Below are 8,395 nucleotides of genomic sequence, written 5' to 3' on the forward strand. Positions count from 1 at the left end.
CCAGGCTTTAGCCGAGCCCTGTCCCTCCTCTCGGGACACGCTGCGCTGGCTGCTCGGGTGCAGGCTCCGGGCACCACTTCTGGCTGACATCCCCCCCACCTGCATAATAAACACCACCCCGAAACGTTACAGGAAGTGTGCAAGGTTAAATTTTCATGAATTATAAATGAATATGATGCCATGACAATTGCCAGATTGTTTCACGGGCTGCTGCTGGCTGAGGCATCTCCCGGGGGGGGGGGGGGGGGGGGGGGGGAGTGTCTTCGTCGTCCTTTGAGCTTGTCACCTTCTTCGGCAGGAGTGAAGAATGCTGCCAGCAAATGCTCCTATTTCTGGTTTTTCGACCTTCCCGATTAAGTAAGGGCATTTAAGCACCGTGTCAATCTGATAGCCAAAGCCGAGCCTGGCCGCTGCACCAGGCGCCATGGAGGAGAAATAAGGCAGCTCCGAGAGTCGGGGGGATTTAACCTTGCCATCATGGCACCAGCCACAGCCCACCGCCCCGCTCACCCCGCAGCTCCGTGCCGGGCCCGTCCGCCCGGATTCCCCATCGCGAACGTAAGCGCTGCCCAAACATGGGATAAACGCAGCCTGCGGAGAGCAGGGTTTTTCCCCTCTTCACCTCTGGCAGCTGGATTGCGGCGTATAAACCAGACCCTCTCCGACAGCCAGCGTTACGCGCAGGAGAGCGTTAGGATAGGAGAAAAATGAGCTCGTTTCCATCTCCAGACAGGCTGAAAAGCCTCCTTGGCGCAAGTCTTAGCTCGGTTGTGAAAGCCGTTGTCTAAGTACAATCGCATTAGGACTGCGCAAATAATTCAGTTACTTACCAACAAGATTATGGTTCCCGACCGGCTGAACGATGCCTTTGGTAACCCTACGATGGGCTGTTCCAAGCATTTTTTCAGCAATTAATGAGCTCCATTTCATTTTATGCATTTTTTTTTCCACTTTAAAAAGGCATTTTATATGCCATTCACAACAATTTTTGCAACTTAAATAGCAATGTGTCTGAAAGAAATGACTTATCAATACCAAGCTAGCAATAATTAATGGCATAGTTACAGAAGTGTTAACGTTTAAGCCTTTTAAACCAGAATAGGCCAGCGTGCACTCTGGTGAATCCGTCTCCTTTCAGGGCGCTGCCGGAGCTGCCCGGGGATGGGCTCTGCGGCACCGATGCAGCTTTGAGAGACTAATTACAGCTTTGGATGCAGCACTACAAACATCGGTACCGGTGCTAATTACCCCACGGAGATAATACCGACTCATCCCGGAGTGATTGTTGATACATCTCACTGCTACAAATATCCAGAGCTTGTGATTTTAGTAAGGCACAGGGTAATTCCAGCCTGATGAACTCCTGGCAGTCAGCACCACGCAGAAGCCAGCCACATAACAGAGCTGGACCGGGCCAGCATGTGCTAAGTTGTGACAAAATCAGCAGAGAAGACGTGGAAATAACATAAGCGAGCTGGGAATAACATGGGAACAACATGAAGCGTGTCACCTGCCGAGACCCGGAGCTGCCTGCCGTGGTTCCCGGGGTCCCTCAGCACCTGGGTCCTCCGCGCTCCGGGCACAAGGAATTTCGCTGTACGTGTGCGTAAGGTCCGAGCTGTTCTCCTCTGCTGGGGCTAATTGAGTGCCTTCAAAAACAAGAGTTGCATAAAATTGCCATGCACGTAACTAAGCTTATAGCTCCGACTCAAAGCAAAGCCTGTGAAATTTAAAGTGAGCCTGAGCTTTACATTTATTCTCCTCTTTGCAGGGGTGTGAATAAAGACTCAGCATGAGGAGATGCTCTTGGCTTTACAGTCCTCAGGTGTCTGATGGTCGATTTTTTCTTAGTCACTGAAAGGGAGAGACACGGGGAGATGAAATGACTCACAAGGACATAAAATAGATCTGTGACAGCGACTGACTCAAAGAAAACTGCAAAAAGTCCCCTGCGGCCAGGCCCGTGGTCCAGCGCTCCTCACCTCCTTGCTCCCCTGTCCTAGCTCTTAAGGACACTTCCAACCGCTTCCCTGGGGCACAAACATCCTTGAGGAAAAACACACAAAGCAAAGCAATGGCTTGTCTTTGCAGCTTGATTTTAACATGTCTTACAACTGCATTTCAACCTCAGCTGTTATAAAGGTTTTTTGTTGTTATTTAATTCTTAGATTTTGCTCCCCGTAACTTGTGGCAAAGTGCATGAACGCTGCTTTGAAGGTGAAGTATTAGCACTGGCGGGTGCCCATGGGTTCAGTGCAGGACACACAGTGCGATCCCTCCACCGCCGTCACTCGGCTTTGTGAACCCTTTTTATCCTGCAGTTCAGCCGAGGGACGTGCTGCAGCGAGGCAAACCTGGGAAGCACCTGGTCTGGTCCCAGGGCACGTTCTGGCCACGCGAGCGCGGAACAAGACTTGTGTGCGCTGCACAGCACCTCCGCTCCGTCTGGGATGTGTCGTGTCCGGTTCCGTCTGTGACTAAAAGATGCTCCTTCCCAGGGAGGTGCTGGAAGCCAGGGTCCCCAGTCCCCACGTGGCCCGTAGAGACAAGGCTCCCGCCTTCCTGCCCAGAAGCTGCTCCTCGTGTCCCGTGGCACGTCCCCGGCGCTAAGAGGTGCTGAGCAGCAGAGAGCAGAGGATGCTCCCAGCACCTTGCGGTATTCATGCTGAAAAATAATTGCGTGTTGAGCATATGGTGCACGACTATTTGAGCAAGAGAGAAAGAAATGACTGCATAAATCTCTTCTTAAAGGCCATTAATAGACGTATTGTCGGCTGGAGCAGGATAATTCAGCTCTGGGGACGAGCCCGTTGCCTCTCCCTGTCAAGGGGCGAGACGCAGCGCTTCATTCAATACAGAGGCAATAGAGCTTGAAATGAGGAGCAGCCAGCGGCTGCGAGGAGCTAATCAATCCTCTGGCACTTGGAAATGCCGCCGCCAGCGCTGCCATCCAGGAGGGGAACCGCAGCCCGCTGCAGCATCTTGGAAAGCCAGCGTTGGCCTGGCACTTGCTGCTCGAGGAGCCGTGCCTGCCCCGCGCTACCCCAGCGGAGGGGCAGCCCGGAGAGCGACAGCGATTGCCTCCAGCTATTTGGGAAAAAAACAGCCCCAAATTAAAGGCTGCCGTCAGCCAGGCTATACTCTCTGGGGACAAAGACACAGTTTAGCTGCACTGCATTTTTTACGAGATCACTTAGGAAAATGAGGGAGAGCCGCAAGAGGTGGAAGCTCAGCACGCCTAGGCACAAGCGTGCTGCAGCTCGCCGCGGAGGCCCCGACGTGGGCGTGAGGCTGCCGAGGCCCCGCAGCCGCAGCCGCGCTGGTGCTGTGCTGCGCTCCCAGCCTGCGGGCGAGACGCTGCCTGACGGGCCGGGGGCTCAGCTGCGAAAACAGGCTGCCGCGGAGGGTGGCTGTAATCAGGGGAAGCCTGTTAAAGCCAGCACATTTTATGAAGCATTTTGGCTTCAACCATTCATCATTTGTAACAGAGCTTTTGTCAGAAGAGGATCAGCCAGGTGCCGCATGCAGGTGCTGTAGGGAATGAAGGTGCTTTCCCGAATCAGCACCGCGAAGCAGCAATACTGAACACGCCACGGGTACTTAGCAAAACTCAAATGCAAATGTACTGTGCAAGTTATCCACTGTTTTGCGAGGTGCCTGAAGTAGCGAGCACAAGGGTCCAAGCTGCACGTTGCGAGTCTGAATCCAAACATCGCTGCAGCCGGTGTCGCACCTCGCACCGAGGTCTGCTTGCCGTGTGAAGAGACAAACACGAAATTAATGTCAAAACGTTGGGATTGCTGAGGATGGGGATTTTGGCTCGATGGCTTTGTTGAGCCTGGAGTTACCTATAGACACAGAAACGAGAGGAGCCCAGGGCGGTGCTCGCTCTGCCGCGGCGTGCTCGGATGCCCCGCGGCTCTGCACCCACCAGCGCCTGGCAGCCTCCTTCCCCACGCGGGAGCCCCACTTTGGTGGCCCCTCCCTGCACATGCAGGGTGTCAAGCGTGTTTTTGCCAGCTCTGGGTGCTAACAAACATGTCATGAAAATGCACCAATTTTGGTGCAAAAACACCACCACGAGCCTCTTGCCTTTATGGAGGGGATGAAAAGAAACACGACTGATTGCTCATGGGACAAGGACCAAACGACGCAGCCAGGCGGGTGGCACAGGGGGAGCGCACAGCTCTCGGGGGACCCAGCACCGACGGCCCGCGGTTTGTGCTCCCGGCTGCCCAACGCGTTGGGAAATCGGAAACGGTGACTCACGCAGGCTCGGGGACAGCAGCACGTCAGACGGCAGCTCCAGCGCGTCACGGTCGCATCCTCTGGCTGGAGAGGTCTCAAGCGCTGCCCTTCCCGCACAGCTTCAGGCCAGCTCATCGCAAGTAAGATTTAACACATGGAGAGCAGCTGGCAAGGCTAGGGATCACTCTGCCTTTGGGGTATAAATCTCACCTAAGCCTGGTTTGTACTTGCTTCACAGCCACACGACAAATGCATCCGCTCCCGGCCCTTGCGTGGGCTCCTGGGGCACCCAAACACAAACTGAGTTTAGCTTCTACACGGAGTTTCCAGCCCCCCGGGGCGAGGGCTCCCTTGGCAGCGCGTGTGGAGTCTGCGCGTGGCCCCAGAGAGGGTCTGCGCGGGAGGGAACGGGCTCCCAGGGGTATTTTTAGCCTCCCCCTAACACTTCTCTCCTGACCTTGTCTAATATAGCAACGAAGCTTCAGTGAAGTGGGAAGCCAGCAGGAAGGGAAGATGCCCTGGGAGATTTGTTGCCTCCGCTGAGTTCAAGCTAGATGAGTGCTGTGGGAGTGGGAGAAGGCTCCCTCTCCTCAAACCGCATTTCCAAGCAGAAACAGAAAAGTTTGGGCTGCAGATTTTCTCCTGGATGATCTGAACTACTGAACCGCAAACACCTGCTGCGGGAAGTTCACTGTTTCAGGAGGTAACTGTGATGGTGGCCGGCTGAAACCACAACACGAGCCTTTAAGTCTGGAGAGCGAGGGCCAAGGATTGGCTTCTCTGCACACACAACCTCGACGTGAGTGATCCCGGCAGCCTCGGCCTGCCGAGCTTTCCCCGGAGGCACATCTCCAAGCTCTCCTCTGGCTCCTTCCTGAGGCCCATTGCCCAAATCCAGACAGAGCACGCGAGATGAGACCTTTCTGCTGCTCTGGAAGCACAAGGATCCTTCGTGCATCCCACAGGCCTTAAGGCTGTTTTACCTCCCAGCACGGCACTTGCCTTTCCCGCAGCACAGCAACGTTGTCTGTGATTTTGGTACTTGGCGGCTGTAACAGCAACCAGGTTTTCGGGCAAAACAAATTCAGTTTGAGATGGCTTCTGTTCTCCAAACGCCTGGGGAGGTTGGCAACAAGATTTACCAACAGACTCCCAAAGACATTTTCCCTAGTCTCCCTCTCCCAAATGTGTCCGTAGTCACTGTATGTCCCAGCTCGAGCCCTGCATAGTGCAGTCCCTCCCCTGGGATATCAGGCCACTGGCAAGTGCTGGCTTGTGAAATACCTCAAGCTTTCTTGATGTTTGCCCCTTTATCCTCGATCCTGGTACGCAAGTATAAAATACACCAGGGAAAATGCCCCATTGCAGTCAGCTTTGCATTTCCCTTCGAAGTCGTCTGCGCTGCGAGCACAAGGACAGCCCTCTCTGCTACACGGCCCCGGCTAGGAACCATGTTCATTGGAGCAGCTCGCAGTTGACCACGCACCTTGCTGCTGCTCTCAGCTTTCAGGGAGCATACGACGAGTCCCTCCATCGCTCAGCAGTGATGGTTTCTGCTCTCCTGAATCAGGATGCTCTGATCTGTCTCCAGCGTGCTCTAGGGCTGGACTTCAGCTTGGTTAACTTCTGGGGGGTCGCTGACCACCACGGGGTTCCCCTGCCTGCCGCAGCCAGGCCAGGCTGCTTCAGACCACGCCGGCCTGCCTTTGCTCCCGCTTCTCGTTTGTGGTTCGGGGGTGTTGCCCCAGAGGTTCTGCGGGTTCAGGTCACTGAGCAGAGTCTGGAGTAGTAATGAGAGAAAGGTACTTTATAAATGGATAAAACGAATGCCCACAGACAGCAGTCAAGCAAGGTTTCCTCCGGAGCAGAGCAGTAATTAAATTCTGCTCAGACATCCAGGGCAGGAGAACCGGAGGCACAGTAGACAGGGAAATAAAATTTGCAGGTCAGCCATCACTCACTGCTCTGCACTGAAGGCAGAGCTGCCTGCGACTCCAGGCCACGGTGCAGAAGGACCCGTGGACACCGAAATCACCAGCAGCGCGCTGCCGCGAGCACGGCCGGCCTCACGGGCCCTGGCCTTGCAGAGCGGCTATGGCCCTGCAGCGAGGCCACCGTCGCTGCTGGCTCGCGGCAATCCTGCGCCCAGGCTGGCCCGAGCACAGCAGAGCCGTCCCAGCCCAAGCGTGGCAGCCGGCCGGCTGCGCTTTCCAAACAGCAGAAACCCCTGAAGGGTGTCAGAGCAAGAGGAGGGAGCTGTGACACCTGCACGACCGACACCAAGCAGTGATGGGAGAGATTTGAGGCTTGCGATACCCAAGGTGACTGCAGGGAAGCGAAGAGCTACAGCAAAGAGCTTCAGGGCCAGGCAAAGCCCCCATTGCAGGAGACACCAGCGCGTGGGGACGGCTGGGCGTGAGCAGCCCGCACAGTGTGCCTCGCACTGCGGCAGAGCGGGAACGCTGCGGTTGGTGCCATTTCCAGCACGTTCAAGGGGATCCCTGCAACTCCGGGGGGGAGATCACCCAGGAGCACCGATGCTCCCCAGCAAGCTCCCGCTGAAAATAGGACTGCTGCTCTCTTTCTACCCCCGGCTGTGAGTCACGCCAGCTGCGGGGCTGCCTGGCAGGTGCTGGTGGCTGCGGCTGCCCCCGCCTTGCCTTTCCAGCGCCCCTCACCCCCCCGGCACCCGCTCCATCCCGACAGGAGCCAGCGTTTCCGCCCGGGCCACGCTCTGGGGGCTGGCGCTTCCCCAGCCGCCGCCACACACTCCCTCCCAGCGCCCTGGCAGAGCCGCTTCCTGGCCTGCTCTTGCAGGAGGTGCTCAAAGCCTGAATTAATGAGCCCCAAAAATCAATATCTTGGTGGTTTTGTTGAATGCTGAGTAGGTTCTGCTACGGGAGAAAGAACAGGAGAGAAAGGCAGAGGGACGGGGAAGCAGAGCGTTGGCAGGGCATCACGGAAAGACCCTGCTGATGGCTGGATCGCAGCTCCTCCATGAAGCAGGAGAAGGCGGCTTCCTCCAGTCCCCTGCAGCAGCTGAAAACACACAGAAGAGGCAAGAGCAACTGGGCAGCTGCAGGAGCTTGGGAGGAGGAATTAAAGGCCACAGTCCCGCGGCTTTGCTTTCGCTGCCTGCCCACCTATTTCCTGAGGCCAGCCCCCGACAACGTGGTTTGAACCTTCAATACGCTCATTTTGCCTTAGTATTTTACCATCTATTTCGTTAACAGGGATAAAGGTGTATCCCACACGGAGCCATAGCGCTGGGCTGGGGGACCCAGCCTTCCCGGGAGAAGGCCGTGCAAAAGGAGCGTGTGCGTGATGACTTACCTCGTCCCAGAAGGAAACGGCGCTGTTTTACATTGCATGCGTCGCAAGAGCAGCTACACGCCACGTCACAGACTTAAAACACGCCGTGCCAAAAATTGCCTCGCAGGGTTACAACCTTCACATGTTCCACATAACTCACATCCTCCAGCTGATTAAATTGCTACGTCGTATGTAAAGAAAAAAGCCTGCTGGATTTCCCCAGACATCTGCAATTTGATAAAATGCTGGATATACTCTAAATTACACAATCTGATTTCCTTTAAATACCTGTTTTGGTACGTACAGCGCTCGCAGGCGCACGGCACGGATGGCTCTGTGCTGGCGGCTGCTCCTCACAAGCACGGTCCCGTCGGGGACCCGCAGGCTGGACCCGGCCAGGACCACAACCTCGCCCTGGGAAAGGGCAGCGTTTAGCAGCCACGGCTCCAAGGTAGTTCAGGGGAGGGTTTGCTGGCTGTCCTAGGCCAGGCTGCAGAGGAGGAGTCATGCTGCAAACATAGCAATGAGATGATAAAAACTTCCTTGATCCATCTTTTCCTTTTTTTAATCAGGAAATGGAGGCGCTGGGAGCTTGCCTTGTGCCCTGGCACACAGCGCAACTGTCGCAGGGCTGGGGGGGACCCGCGCCTCCAGCTCACTGCCCCTAACCAAGCCTGTCCTTTTCCGATTTTGGCTAAGGCTTCCTGCAGCGCTGTTGCAATGGTGATGAATGCAGCAAGAAACATTAAACACCACCAATATCTTCCTCCCTTACGTATTACTCACATTTTTGTGCAGTAACACCAACCACTCTTTAAGCATCCTCTTTGTTATG

General features: G+C 55.5%; 1 long non-coding RNA gene across 1 annotated transcript; it reads right to left on the reverse strand.

Moving 5' to 3' along the window:
• Window positions 1-4,769: 4,769 nt before the first annotated feature.
• On the reverse strand, window positions 4,770-7,711 carry LOC135329121 (uncharacterized). Its single transcript, XR_010390339.1, has 2 exons — window positions 7,582-7,711; window positions 4,770-6,028 (listed from the first exon to the last, which is right to left on the reverse strand). It is a non-coding gene; the product is annotated as an uncharacterized LOC135329121 (long non-coding RNA).
• Window positions 7,712-8,395: the final 684 nt, after the last annotated feature.

Source organism: Dromaius novaehollandiae, chromosome 8, assembly GCF_036370855.1.
Source record: "Dromaius novaehollandiae isolate bDroNov1 chromosome 8, bDroNov1.hap1, whole genome shotgun sequence".
Lineage (NCBI taxonomy): Eukaryota > Metazoa > Chordata > Aves > Casuariiformes > Dromaiidae > Dromaius > Dromaius novaehollandiae.